Source organism: Musca autumnalis, unplaced genomic scaffold (assembly GCF_047663935.1).
Source record: "Musca autumnalis isolate F117 unplaced genomic scaffold, ASM4766393v1 scaffold_95, whole genome shotgun sequence".
Taxonomy (NCBI): domain Eukaryota; kingdom Metazoa; phylum Arthropoda; class Insecta; order Diptera; family Muscidae; genus Musca; species Musca autumnalis.
Window position 1 is genome coordinate 198,339 of NW_027412456.1, and position 15,795 is coordinate 214,133.

At 35.4% G+C, this 15,795-nt stretch overlaps 1 long non-coding RNA gene across 2 annotated transcripts; it reads right to left on the bottom strand.

Moving 5' to 3' along the window:
• Positions 1-1,666: 1,666 nt before the first annotated feature.
• Positions 1,667-2,860, bottom strand: LOC141388560 (uncharacterized). 2 transcript variants are annotated; one of them, XR_012408891.1, is made up of 5 exons: positions 2,496-2,860; positions 2,173-2,324; positions 2,016-2,112; positions 1,887-1,943; positions 1,667-1,819 (listed from the first exon to the last, which is right to left on the bottom strand). It is a non-coding gene; the product is annotated as an uncharacterized lncRNA (long non-coding RNA). The 2 variants fall into 2 exon arrangements; XR_012408890.1 differs by having other exon boundaries at positions 2,016-2,324.
• Between the last annotated feature and the right edge of the window lie 12,935 nt (positions 2,861-15,795).

Below are 15,795 nucleotides of genomic sequence, written 5' to 3' on the forward strand. Positions count from 1 at the left end.
TCCGGTTCGCCCAGCATAGTTAGTTTGATTTTTTTGAAAATGTGGGTTAGGCCGTTTTGGCGCTGAGCTCCTCATATAGTGCAACATTTTTGAATGCTGTGGTGCAAATACCAATATACGTTAAAAATAGTAATGCAGTTTCAACTTGAACTTGATCTGAGAGAAATTATTAATAAAATTAATGGCACAGACCCGCTAAATAGACCGATAAACATTATAGATACAAATGAAAACAAACAGTTATTGACATTTTACACTTTAATGGATGTGTAGGGTTGTGGGGCTTCACCCAGAAGTGGACCTATGTTGACAGCTTTTATGTGAGGAGGATTTTTATTCGCTAACATCTTAAAATTTACATTTGCATCAAAATCTGTTGCAATTTTTGTTTTCAACATTTAAAATACCTAATATGAGGGAACCCGTCATATGGGGGCTATACCAAAAACGCGTACCTACGATGCTAATATTTCGCACAGAGGTTTTCTATCTACGAAGAACTTAAAATGCCAAAATACAACCAAATACGTTGGAAAATGTGTCTGTAACATTTAAAATATGTCCCATCGACCGGTACCGTTTAATGGGGTCTATACCAAAACGCGAACCTATATTGAAAATATTTTGTACATAAGTTTTCTATCCGCTGAAAACTCAATATACCAATTTGCAGCAAATTCGATTGAAAAGTAAATGTAAAACGTAAAAACGACAGCCGCCGTTACATGAACGCTACGGGAAACCGCGGGCCTATGTGGCCCCATTTGAGCCCCACAATATCCACTAATATAAGAAACATTTTTGCAAAATTTTAGGAATCTACGCCCTTTACTTTAAAAGTTATTAGTAAAGTTCCGCTAAAGTGCTCATATTTCGCACTGTGCACTGCTAGCCCTGTACATTCGTGTGTTACGGATCAAAATTCGTTTTCAATTCACCATACTCTACATTTTTGTTTTACCCTCTACCGGTGTGGAACATACGAACTTCTGATTTGTAGCTAAACACACAAAACACTGGACCAGCCCAAAAGCATGGTATTTTGGCGTCCAATTTACAGATCCACCTATGTGAATTCGTATATAGTCAGCATTATAGGCCTTCAATAGTATTGCTAAATTAAATTGAAACTTGTTTAAGCAATTTTCATTCACTGTGTTGAACTTTGATAGTACCATACTAGTCCCCATAGCACTTTGTTTTGCAAGCCAAACAAACAATCGAAATAAAATTTTATAATTTTCATCCACGTGATGCCAAAAAAAAATGCGTAGGCAAAGTCGGAAAAATAATTGAGAGGAGAAACGTCGTTTCCTAATTGTGCGAATTCTATGATACTTTGGTTGATCGTGAGAGTCTTTGGAATATATATATATAATCATGGATGTAAGAGTTGGATTGTGGCATACACCAACACCTCGCCCTGCGTCGTTAATAAATTAAAAAAAGTCAGAACGGCGTTAAGTTCGACCCGATCGAACTTGTAATAACCTCCACCTCGAGTTGTATTCAAGTAAAACTGAACAATTAATTTTCTTTCGTTCATGGAGCACGGTGCTCTTGAACCAAATTTAAATGGAAGGTGCTTACACCTGGGAAGTTTTTTGCGGATTCTGAAACTACAATGTTCATAGATGATGTCGGAGCATGATAAAAGGCTGTTGTGTTTAATTGTTGTTGTTTTATTGTTTTCTTTTATTACATATTTTTATTTTTGAATTTTTAAATTAATGCTATTTCTTTTTAATGTAAACATAATTGAATTCCCATAGTTGCAAAGTGTAGTATGTAAATAGTATGTAAGATTAAATGAAGTTAGCTGTAAAGAAAGAAAATAGAATTAGGATAATGGAAAATAAAAATGAATTTAGTTGTTGTAAACTTACCGCCGAAATCAAAGCGTTTTTCCTTCAACTTTCTCCACCGTCCGAAAGAATCCCAACCTAAAAAATAATAGTACATAAAATTTAAATCGAAATCATAAATAAATCGTTTTTTTATAATTCTTTACTCACCGCTTAAAATAAAGTGGAACATTTTGGTGCCGAAACCCGGGATTGTAAAGTGACGTTGTGTTTTGTTAAATTAATACAAAACTAATTTGCAAAGTTTCTGCAAATAAGAAAGAAGAAGAACAGTAAAAATTCTTTAAATACTTTTAAATAAATATACCTGTGGTGATCTGATCTGTTGCTGCTACTGTTCCATATATCCAGATGCCCCGTTTCTGCGACTGCCGTCTTTGTAGGAGCAAGCACAATAATCAGGAGAGTGATTCTGATTCCCAGGTAACAGCGTTGAACATAATTTGTGTGAATCCTAACCTGTAAGATACTCAGTGTTAGAGAATTTGTAATTTATTCAAATTTGTTTGAGATTTTTCCACAATTCACACGAATTATTTTTCTACGCTTCATTATTTTAAATAAAATACATTTTGTGAATCGCTTTGGCAATAAATATTCGCGGCTAAATAACACAAACTTAATTATTACCTTCAAATTAAGTTTGTTTTTCTTTTCTCATTCCGCTTTGCATTTTGCTTGTCAGCCATTCCAATTGTTTTTGTTGTTTTTATTGCACCACACTAATCCGCGTTTAAGTTCATATTACGCGAGTGAAGTTAAACTAACAAAAAATATACATTTCATTTTTGGTTTTTTGCCTATTCACAAATTATTTAATTTACACTTTTAATTTGTTGCAATTTTCCACTAAATTCATATTATTTCTTTGTTTTGATTTTAACTTCATTAGTGCCACATACTTTGTGAGTAATTGAGTACCCATATTCGGTTATTCAATTTGATCAGTTGTGTTATCGGTGTTATCGATATACACAAAATACTTAAGGGTGCATTATACTACAGGATTTGACAAAATTTCTAATTTACTGAAATTTTTGTGTTTTCAATTGTCCAATTAAATTTAATTAATTGAGATAGTATTAGTATACTATTTTAAAGCTGACAATTTATATTTTATTAAAAAAAGCGAGAGTTTATTTGATAATAAACTTAAAAATTTCCTACCACTAAGAAATATTAAAGTGTGTAGAGTTTTTCTGTTGTTTAAACTCCTTTAAACTTATTGATATATATCAAAATGGCTGGTGGTAAGAAACACCAAAGTAATCCTGATACGGAAATAGCCAATTTGAAGCAACAACAGGAAAAAATTATAAAAAATATTGAAAGAATAAAGACTTCTTTCCGAGAAAAGAAAATCTCCTTCAATTCAATTGAATTAGAATGTCGATTAGACATTCTAAACAAATATATTGATGAGGCAATGCATTTGCAATCCGAACTAGATATTCTAGATCCCGATAATGATGATCGTGGTGAACTTGAGGACTTATGTGTTACGGCAAAGTCCCTATTTTTAGGAATTTTATCTAAAAATAGGAGGAGTAGTATGCCTGAGACTTCTTTTTGTGCTCAATCGCATCAATCTAGGTTGCCAAACATGAAATTGCCAAAATTCAGCGGAAAATATTCCGAATATAAGAATTTCATAAGTCTTTTCGAAAACCTAGTTCATACTGATCCGACATTAACAGATATAGAGAAGTTTAACCATTTAATTTCATGCTTGTCCGATGAGGCACTTGGCACTGTCAAAGCTTTTCAGATTTCTGAAGAAAACTACCCCAAGGCATTAGCCAGTTTAAAGAAGGTTTATGATAATGATTGCTTGATATTTTTTGATAATATTGCTAAGCTTTTTGATCTTCCTGAGATCACTAAACCTTCGGCTTCTGCTTTGAGAAGCATGATTGACACTGTTTCTGCTATTTACGACTCATTGTTGTCAATTGGTGATGACAAAAAGATTACAAACGCAATTTTAATTCACTTAGTTATGTCAAAGGTCGATCCAATCACTAAGTCCAAATGGGAAGAACAGCTTGACTTCGAAAAGCTCCCATTATGGTCTGATTGCGAGGCTGCATTAAATAAAAGATACCAGCATATTTCTGCTGAGGAGTCTTCTGGTGCAAGACCAAAATTAAACAAACCTAAATTCGATAATCAGCCTAAAAGGAATTTCAAGACTTCACTTTCGGTTTCTAAACAGAAACAATCTCCCGAAAAGTGTATCTTCTGTAGATCTTTGCAACATAACGTAACAAATTGTACATCTTTTACTGCTGTACCAGTTCTCCAACGATTTGAATTTATTAAAGCCGTCCCTGCTTGCATTAATTGTTTGAAAAAAGGTCATACGGTGGCCAAATGCAATTCAGGAGTGAAGTGTAGAGTATGCGGTGGTGCACACCATTTCTTACTGCATCGATATGCTTCTGATAATCCAAATTCAAATCTATATCAAGAGCAGCCCTCTACTTCCAGTGCTTCCGTCAACCATTCGGCGTCGAGTGAAGGCGTAATTTTGGCCACAGCACTGGTTCAAGTGAGAAGTAGTTCTGGGAAATATATTTTGGCTAGAGCTCTTTTGGATTCCGGTTCTCAACCTAATTTGATTACTGAGGACCTGGTACAGAGGCTTAAAGTAAAACGAGAAGGTGGCAGATTAAATTTAACTGGCATTTCTGAAACTTCATCATTTTCAAAGAATAGTGTCCACCTGTCTGTAATGTCGAGACTCAATCAAACCCAATTTTCCTCCAAGTTCTGGGTATTGAGTTCCATAACAAATATTCAACCTGATAAGAAAATATCTATTTCTAAATGGAACATTCCCAAAAATATTGAACTGGCTGACCCTAATTTCAACGAACCTCGGAGAGTTGACTTATTAATTGGCGCTGAAGTTTTCTTCGAACTTCTTTGTGTCGGCCAAATCAAACCCAACCCGAGTCTTCCAGTTTTACAAAAAACTTCGCTTGGCTGGATCGTAGCTGGAAAATACGATGAGTCAAAGGGGTCCACGTCAAGTGTATGCCATTTAAATAGTTCAATAGGGAATAGTGAAACGATTGATGCAATTGTTAGAAAATTCTGGGAGTTGGAAGAGATTCCAAATAATTCGTTAAAAATTTGGTCTGATGAGCAAACTAAGTGTGAGGAACATTTCCAAAAGAATGTTCGACGTTTACCGTCAGGACGCTTTCAAGTGTCTTTACCTTTCAAGGAAGATGTGAAACGTTTGGGTTCGTCATTCGAAACAGCAAAAAGGCGGTTTCTCTCTTTAGAAAGGAGACTTTCTCATGACGACACATCTAAAGAAATGTATAATTCCTTTATGAAAGAGTATCTTGACTTAGGTCATATGGAAATTACAAACAATGTTGTTCCCCTTAAACCACATTATTTCATTCCTCATCAATGTGTTTTCCGACCTCAAAGTACAACTACGAAACTTCGCGTCGTCTTTGATGCATCGAGCAAAACTTCTTCTCATGTTTCGCTCAACGATCTCTTGATGGTTGGTCCAACTATTCAGGAAGAGTTGTACTCTACTCTACTTCGTTTCCGTCTACATAAATATGTAATTACAGCAGACATTGAGAAAATGTACCGTCAAGTTTTACTTGACGAGAAAGATAGAGATTTTCACTTAATCCTTTGGAGACAAAACGATAGTGATCCGTTACAAATTTTCAAATTGAAGACGGTCACTTATGGCACATCTTCTGCGCCATTTCTGGCAATACGTTGTCTTAGCCATTTAAGCGATTTGTCCAAAGAGACTTTGCCAATTGGGGCTGAAGTTGTTCGCAACGACTTTTATGTGGATGATTTATTGACTGGTGCTGCTGATTTGAGTAGTCTGATCACAATTCGTGACCAAGTGACTACCATTCTCAGTTCAGCAGGATTCAAACTTACTAAATGGTTTTCAAATCATCCAGATTTCAATGAAACAAGTTGCAGTGAAAAACTATTGCACTCAGATTCTGAAACTGCAAGAGCATTAGGAATTCATTGGGCTCCAAGAAATGACGTTTTCAAATTTTATATTGAGGGAGGCTTTCAAGAGATGAAAGCTACAAAAAGACACATTTTGTCCATTTCGTCAAGATTATTCGATCCCCTCGGTCTCTTGTGCCCTATAATAACCAAAGCTAAAATGCTCTTGCAAGAACTTTGGATAAATAAATTAGACTGGGATGAATCGATTCCTATGCGCTTGAATTCAGCATGGGAAGATTTCAAATTTAATCTTTCGAAGTTAGATACGATTCAAATCCCAAGATTCGTAAACACGATCACTTCTTCGAGGATCCAAATTCATGGATTCTCAGATGCCTCGATGCGAGCATATGGTTGCTGCTTTTATGTTCGTGCTTTGGACTCCAGTGGAGTTTCTTGTCGCCTTTTAACAGCCAAGTCAAAGGTAGCACCGCTCAAAACAATGTCTCTTCCGAGATTGGAGCTATCTGCAGCACATTTAATGGCTAATATGTGGTTACGAATTAAACCAATGATGAACTTTGAAGTTGAAAATATATACTTTTGGTCCGATTCGGAAATTATACTGTATTGGTTAAAAACCCATCCTTCAACTCTGGCCACGTTCGTCTCGAATAGAGTCGCAGAAATTCAAGAATGGTCAGAAAGCGGTATTTGGCGCCATGTGCCCACTAAACAGAACCCAGCCGACATAGTGTCGAGAGGATGCGGTGTTGAAGAACTTAAATCTTCAATATGGTTCGAAGGACCCAAGTTTCTATTAGACGATATGTCGAAATGGCCTGTTAACAAACATTTTGAGTTGACAGAGGAAGAAAAATCATTGGAAGTAAGAAAATCCAAAGTTTTATTGGCGTCAGATAGTAAGACAGATAAGGAATGTTCTGAGAGCATTCTTCTAAAATTAATAAATGATCACTCATCTTATAAAAAGCTTCTTAGAGTGGTCTCATATATCTTTCGATTCGTTGATAGAGTTAAGAAGCGAAAGATTCCAAATTCTATCTGTCTTACAGCTCAAGAGTTGAATTGGACTTTCCTGAAATTGGTCAAAGTAGTTCAAAAGTCCAGTTTTTCAGAGGATATTTCTAAAATAAAGAAATCAATCTGCCTAAAATCAAATCTTCAAAATTGACGCCATTTATACACGATTTATCTGAGTGTAAAAGAACATTTTCTCTCCTAAGAGTAGGTGGAAGGCTGCTTAATGCAAAATTACCACATAATACCAAGTTTCCCCTTCTACTCCCAAAGAAGCATCATTTGGTTTCAATATATTTGAGAGATTTACATTTCAAAAATTGTCATGCTGGTACAAAAGCCTTAGTAGCCTTGTCCCGTGAACAAATTTGGCTAATAAATGCCCGTGAAGAATGTAACCGAATAGTTCGGAATTGTATTCATTGCTATAGATATAAGCCAAAGCTGATGACCCAAATAATGGGAAATCTACCCACTGATAGAGTGAGAGCTTTACGTCCTTTTTTAATAGTAGGCGTAGACTTTTGTGGTCCCGTTGATATCACTTTGAAAATACGCGGGAGACCACCAACCAAAATGTATATTGCCGTCTTCGTTTGCTTCACGTCCAAAGCGGTTCACCTAGAATTAGTATCTGATTTATCCACTGATACTTTTATTCTTTCATTTAAAAGGTTTGCCGCACGCCGTGGGCTCCCAAAGAAGATGTACTGCGACAACGCGACGAATTTCGTCGGAGCCAGCCGAGAGCTGAGGGAACTTCAGGAGAGGTTTCTAGCAAGCCACAAAGCCGTGGAGGAATACGCAGCCTCGTGCAGCGTGCAGTTCAGCTTCATTCCTCCGAGGGCTCCTCATTTCGGGGGCCTGTGGGAAGCTGCCGTAAAACAGGCGAAGTTCCTGCTTCTGCGAGCTGTCGGCAAAGTGCTGCTGACACAAGAAGAGATGGTGACGATGCTCGCAGAAGTAGAGGCGGTGCTAAACAGTCGCCCCATAGCACCGCTGTCTCCAGACCCCAACGACGAGGAAGCTCTGACACCCGGGCATCTACTAGTCGGAGCGGGTCTGCGTTCGCTGCCGCCAGAATTCGTCGACGAAGACAGCGTCAACAGGCAGACGTTCTGCAAGCGTTGGCAGATGCTCTGCGCTCTCAAGCAGAGGTTCTGGCGGGCCTGGTCCAGGGATTATATCCTGGGTCTGCAGGACAAAGGCAAATGGAGGCAGCCTCAAGTCAACCTCGAGATCGGTCGTCTAGTGGTCATTCACGAGGACAATCTACCGCCCCAAGAGTGGCTGACAGGTCGAGTCGTCAGCGTAGCCGAAGGCAGAGACGGAAAGGTCAGGGTGGCGGAGATAAGGACGAAGAGAGGCATGTGTAAGAGGCCAATTGCGAAGCTAGCTCCACTGCCAATTGATTGAAGACCTGCGGCTCTTCAATGGGGCCAGAATGTCGGAGCATGATAAAAGGCTGTTGTGTTTAATTGTTGTTGTTTTATTGTTTTCTTTTATTACATATTTTTATTTTTTGAATTTTTAAATTAATGCTATTTCTTTTTAATGTAAACATAATTGAATTCCCATAGTTGCAAAGTGTAGTATGTAAATAGTATGTAAGATTAAATGAAAGTTAGCTGTAAAGAAAGAAAATAGAATTAGGATAATGGAAAATAAAAATGAATTTAGTTGTTGTAAACTTACCGCCGAAATCAAAGCGTTTTTCCTTCAACTTTCTCCACCGTCCGAAAGAATCCCAACCTAAAAAATAATAGTACATAAAATTTAAATCGAAATCATAAATAAATCGTTTTTTTATAATTCTTTACTCACCGCTTAAAATAAAGTGGAACAGATGAGAAAAATCAGAAAACAAAAAAAAAAATTGCCGGAAAGCTGTTTTAAATAAATCGCGATTCAAATTGACATTTTTAAGTCTTATCGAATGGGACTAAAAAATGTTGTAGCTATGAAAATTCTCTACAAAAGTAACTTTTATGATATCTTCGTAGTTTTTACTATTATTAAGATCTAGAAGTTCAAATTAGGACAATAAAACAATGTCATGACTGCAATTTCCCAACCTAAACTTAAATATCTCTAAAATGGTACAAGCTAGAAAAAATTTACCACAGCCAATCATGTTGAGAATTTTCACAGCTACAACATTGTCTTTAGTCCCATTTCAATAGGACTTGCGGTTTCCAAGCAAAATCTTGAAAACTTAAAAAACTTAAAAATGTGAACTTTGATCGTGATTTATTAAAAAATCCATCAGCGTTTTTTTCTTGTTTTTAGATTTTTCTCATCTATAAACATTGCTGTTTGCCATTTCGGTGAAATATTGAGGCCACAACCTTCACAATACCGAAAATTTTGATGTACCGTACTATTTCACGGTGGATGCGACCAACCACAAAAATCAGAAAAATGCATGTCATCATTTTAAGAATGTATGGAGGGTATATTAAGTTTGTTTTTTGTTTGTAACACATCAAACTAGTCATTTGCGACCATATAAAGTATATATATTCTTGATCAGTATAAAACGATCTAGCCATGTCCGTCTGTCCGTCTGTTGTAATCAATCTAGCGTTAGCAATAATTGAACTAGAGCGCTATATTTTTGCACCGGAGTGTCTTTTTTCCATAGGCAGGAAAAGTTCGAAGATGGACAATATCGGCCCACGTTTTGGTATAGCCCCAATATAACGATACCTTCCGATTTCCGGTATTTTGAGGATTGTAGCTAAATTTTTTGACTGAACTACCTTTAATTTGACAGTCGAGGTTCCTAGTGATAACAAAATATCTCCACCAAAAACTGTCAACGTAGATCCATGCGTTGGTTTAGCCTCCATATAACGGTACCTCCCGATTTTCGGCATTTTGAGGATTGTAACTACAATTTTTAGCCGAACTACCTGTAATTTGACGTTAGAAAGTTCCCAGTGGCCACAAAACATCTCCACCGAAAACTGTCAACATAGGTTCAAATTTTGGTATGCCTCCCTATTTAACGGCACCTCCCGATTTTTTTTTGCCGATTTTAGCAACAATTTTCAACCGAACTACCTGTAATTTGTCAGTTGAGGTTCCTATTGATCACAAAATATCTCTACGAAAAACTGTCAACATAGATCCATGTTTTGGTATAGCCTCCAAATAACTGTGCCCCCCGATTTTCGTTATTTTGAGGATTTTAGCCACATTTTATGGCCGTACTACCTGTAATTTGACGTTTGAAGTTCCCAGTGGTCACAAAACTTCTCCACTAAAAATTTTCAACATAGGTACATGTTTTGGTATAGCCCCTATATATCGGCACCTCCCGATTTTCGGTATTTGAGGATTTTAGCAATAATTTTTTATCGAACTTTTTGTAATTCGATACCTGAGGTTCCCAGTGGTCATAAAATATCTCCACTAAAAACTTTCAACATTGGTCCATGTCTTGAGGATTTTAGATACAATTTTTGACCGAAGTATCTACAATTCGACATTTGATGTACCCAGTGGTCACAAAACTTCTCCAGAAACAATTATCAACATGGGTCCACACTTTGATTTATCTCTATATAAGGTTGCCAACAGAAGACATTTCTATATGCATTTTGTTTACCTTATTTAGGTATCTGTGGTCACAGAATATGTCCGCCTCGAATTGTGGACAGTATAAAAAATAATTATTCCGTGTTAGTTCAGAATATATTATGGTAGAGGGTAATCCACTCTTTTACTTGTTTTACTTGTTCGAAACTCAAATTGTGTTTGCCAGTTTTCGCGGTTCTTAATGAGGAAAAGGCTTACAAACATGACTAATTTTGAGAAAAAAATGTATTTAAAATTGAGAAAAATGGTTATATTATAAGCGATTTTCTGAAACAAAGGACTATTATTCATTCCTTAACTTAAGTTTAATTTCTTAAGTTTCGTTTTCCTACTTATAAAAAGTTCTCTAATTTGAAAGGGTTAAAAAATATTTTTGTTATAATATTGGTATAAATGAAAACATAAAATAAAGATGTACAGAGTTCTTTAAAGTCCCAGTTGTTCAATACATATCAATTGTCTACTTTTACATAGGCATGTAACTAGTTACTCATTGACCCTAGCTACTTTACACCCAAAAATGGCACACAAAATAGCATATAGCCTGCTTTTGCTACTGGAAATGGGCTTTCCTGCCTATCATGTCAATTCACTAGTTACAGGTAATGCGGTGTGTAATATATTGACTATTTTATAGACTACCGATGGATAGTGTAATCGACAACGTTTCTCTCTTGTAATCTCTTTTCAACATTATTTCTCTTTTTGAAAACAGAATAGAATAAATGTGTTGTCATTTTGTATAAAATTTATTTTTTATTCTGAATTAAAAAAAAAAGTTTTTTGGTGCGTTTGATGTGCAAAAATTTATCGTTAAATAAAGATGCAACAAACATGTTATTGGGCTAAATTAAAAAAGGATGAATATTTTTAGAAGAATATTTGGTAAGTATACATAGATACTTTTTGGGACAATACATTTTTTAATTATCTCATTAAACTTTTATGCATTTTATTTCAGGTACATCTGAATTATTTGAAGCACCCTAGAGATGCACATTCCCAGGACCAAATAAACATAAGCAACATAAGTCCCAGTATCAAGAATTCACGCATAAGTTTCAATATCAAGGAATTTAAAGGTTAACATTAAATTGTCCTTTATAATATGTATGTATGTTTATCCACGTCATGTAATTAAATAAAGCGTGGTTAGCGCATATTCGACATATACAGATTAACTGTTATAATTGTGTTGTTCCAACTGGTATTCTGATTACAACTTACTAGTGATTTGGGCTATCATTTCTGATCACCGAATTGACTGGTTACTGGTAATGCACTGAGGAGACAATTGCCTTTCACATGACTATCGAATTGGGTGGTTACTGGTAATGCAGTGAGGGGACAATTGCCTTTCAAATGACTATCGAATTGGGTGGTTACTGGTAATGCAGTGAGGAGACAATAGACCCCTTCCTATGACATCCCCATGTTAAATTCACCAGTCTATAGCATTGCGAGTAGATTGGGTGGTAACTAGGGGTGTTTACCAGTAGATAGCAAAATTACTAGTTATTCCCTAGTTACCCGAACAACTGGGGTTTTAGTTACTTTCCAAGCATTTGCAAGAATCGACCCTAGTACAAAATTGAAGCCAAGGGTCTGTAGATTTCAAAACTGTTTAGACTTTTTGCGGACATTTGGTTTAGGCAGTTATGACCAAAATCTTAGCTCGGTTTTAAGGTGATACATTTAATCTTTTTGGAATATTATTAAGTAGTTTTATAAACCTTCTTATATAGCGAAAACCAAAAATCCTTTGCAATTCCATTTGAAAAAAATTAAAAACTTTTTTTTGCGAGGACATCTGCAATTTTTGGCATAGAGGTTAAGAACAAAATTCAGGTTTCAAATCTTTCGCGTTCACAAAATTGGACGATGCGCGCAAAAGTTATAGCGGTTTTTATTCTCATATAAAGAAAAAATATTTAAAAATGTCTTATTTGTTGTTATGAGAAAATGCATGCATAAATCGTTAACAGCATTCCATATCTATTCGTAGATGGTTAAATAGTTATTAAATTTATTATTATTTTCGCGAAAAATCAACAAATAATACAAAAAGTTTGAAGAAAATCCAAATTATCCTGTCCCAGAGTCCGTACAAACCATTAACAAATAAATTAAAAAATATATGCGGAATCTAGACAATGCGTAGAAAAATATGATACCAAATTTATAGAGATTTGGTACATAAATTGCATATTATAGCAAAAACAAAAGAGAAAAACTTATTGTTGGAAAATATTGTTGCAAATATATTTTTTGGTTTGATTCGAAAAATTAGAAAAAAAATATTTGGGAGTTCTCCAACTATTTCGCTAAAATCCCATACAATAATTAATGTGTACTGCTAAAACTTCATGAAGAAATATAGTTTACCATCGTGAAAGCTTATTTGCATACTGCGATAACTCATAAGGATAGGAAATTAAGAGTAATATTGAAATTACAATCATTCAAAAATGTGAAAATTAAAAAGTCTATTATTCGCGAATTACTTAAAATCAGTTGATGTGCATCCGTTTTTGCATATTTATGCATATTTCGATGTTTCACTCAGCGGTCAAAGTGTGCCGCTTGTTGCATCACACAATGCAAAAAACTTTAAAGTGGGTAAAAATCGCGCAATTTGCATACGATTTTGATGCGCATCCGGTTTCAGTAGCACCCACCAAAAATACGTCTATATACACATATATCAAACAGATTCTTCAAGAACCGCGGATGTGCCTCCACATTCTATTTTTGGTAAAAAACCCACATTACTCGCGAATCTCTGTAATTTATAACACGCGTTTTCGCAAATATTATAACAAAAAAAAAACATTATTCCACAACATCCCATACGGGACAAGGGAGACTTCTCTCGCAAATATTATAATCGCGTATAAAGGATTCCATTTACGTAAAAATTTTTAAAGAAAATCGCGGTTAAGTACGCGGATTTGTCAAAATAAATTTTTGCTGATTTTCCAATTTTCAGGGTATCTATATCCGCGGTTTTAGTGGATGGATTCGATCGCGGATGGGCTCATTAGATCCGTCGCGTAAAAAAACTAAATTCACGCGGGGTACAAAGAAAATTAAATGACACTTGTAAATTTTAAACGCAAAAAATAGGTTTTTTAAAAAAATTCACGCATCACATATTGGCCTTTAGACTCCAATTACTAGGATGCTGTAAGGAGCACACTCATGAGATATGCATTAAACGACGTAAAATCACGAGCTTTATAATCTTATTATTAGTTTTGAATATTATCTTGTTGCGCATCCGAATTATTAAAAAAAAATCAAAAAACCCCGAAATTCTGGCTTCAAAAAGTCAGCATCAATTTTAGTTGGATGCAGTGGATATATCGAAAAATTATACGCCAGTTAATTAATTTTAATTGTCGATATTATGGGATCCCTCCTAAAACACTTCATTTTAAAGAATGTATATCGTACTATATAGAATACTAGCAAAATGCCCGCTACTTCGTATGCGGGAAGGATATAAAAAACAAATAAACAATATATAATATGGAAATGACAAACACTGAAAATTTGGTCGCACTAATACCAATTTTAATCAATATTTATTTTTATCTTAGTACTGTACGTACCCCTTAAGTTCGATTTTCAAAAAGATCAGCCGTATCTCACCCTTACACATTAACAGCGAGATCAACGTTGCACACCAATACACACCCTAACTCCAAAAAATAAAAATTTCAGCACTGTCCCTACACCTAAAAACAAATTGAGTACAATTAAGTAATTTTCGTATACTTATGGTACGTATTTCGACGACATATCTCAGCCATACACGGACATTAATACAAAATAATTACAGTAAATTCCATAATAATTACAGTAATTCCAAATCTCAAGATTCCAGCTGTATCCGTTCGTCCAATTCCAAATTGTACCAAACTTAGTATCAAGTCGAACTCTTCGTACCCATAAGTAAGATTTTCCAAAACTACCTCAATCCTTCACTTTAGTAGTAATCTTACTTCCAAATTTCAGGATTCAAACTCTATCCGTTAAACCAAATTAAAATTGTACTAAATTTAGAACAATTTAGAATTTTCGTACCAATTTTCAAAACTTCCTCAACGCAACAGGGCTACAATAACCATACTTTCAAATTGCAGGATTCCACCGCTATCCGTTCACCTATATACAAATTGTTTTAAATTTAGTACCATAAGTTTGATTTTTCAAAACAACCTGAATCCTACTCTTCGACTGTAATCGTAATTCCAAATTTCAGGATTCCAGCTCTATTAATTCACCCGAATCCAAATTGTATCAAATTTAGTACCATTTCTTTCCCAAACAAAAATTTCAGGATTCCAGCTCTACCCGTTCACCCAAATCCATATTGTACCATATTTAGTACCATTTAGTACTTCTCGTACCCATACGTACGACTTTTCAAAATTTCCTCAATACTACACTCCTACAGTAATCTTAATTCCTAATTCCAACACTATCCGTTTACTAAAATTCAAATTGTACCAAATTTAGTGCTTTCTGTACCCATAAGTACGAATTTCCAAAACTACCTCTATTCTACTGTCCGGCAGTAATCTTAGTTCCGTTCATCCAAATCCAAATTGTACCAAATTTAGTACCATTTAGTACTTTTCGTACCCAAAGGTACGAATTTCCAAAACTATCTCAATCCTACACCCCTACAGTAATCTTAATTCAAAACTTTAGGATTCCACCTCTATCCGTTCACCCAAATCCAAATTTATTACTGCTCGTAATCATAAATACGAACTTCCAAAACCATATCCTTATTTCAACGCCATTTCCCAACCTTGATTCCCATACCAAATTTGAAGATTCTAGCTTTATCCATTAAAAATATGCAATTGGTACCAAGTTTAGAAACTTTTAGTACTTTTCGTACACTTATAGGTCGAGTTTCTAAATACCCTTTGGTACATCTTCCTAACTCTCCATCAATGACCACTCGTTCAAAATTTCAGAATTCTAGCTCTTCGCGTTTGCCTAATACAATGGATTCCATATTTAGTACACTTTAGCACTTTTCGTACCTTTCTACGACGAATTTCCAAAAACCCCTTTACACAAAAACAAATTGTACCAAATTCTGTACAATTCGATTTTCCAAAACAACCTTAATCCTTCACTTCAACAGTAACCATAATTCCAAATAACAGGATTCCAGCGCTATCCGTGCACTCAAATCCAAGTTGTACCATTTGGTACATTTCGTACCCATAAGTACTCAATACTTCCATCTCAATTTTATACTCCAACAGCAGTCTGACCGAATTCCAGGATTCCAGCGCTATCCGTTCCC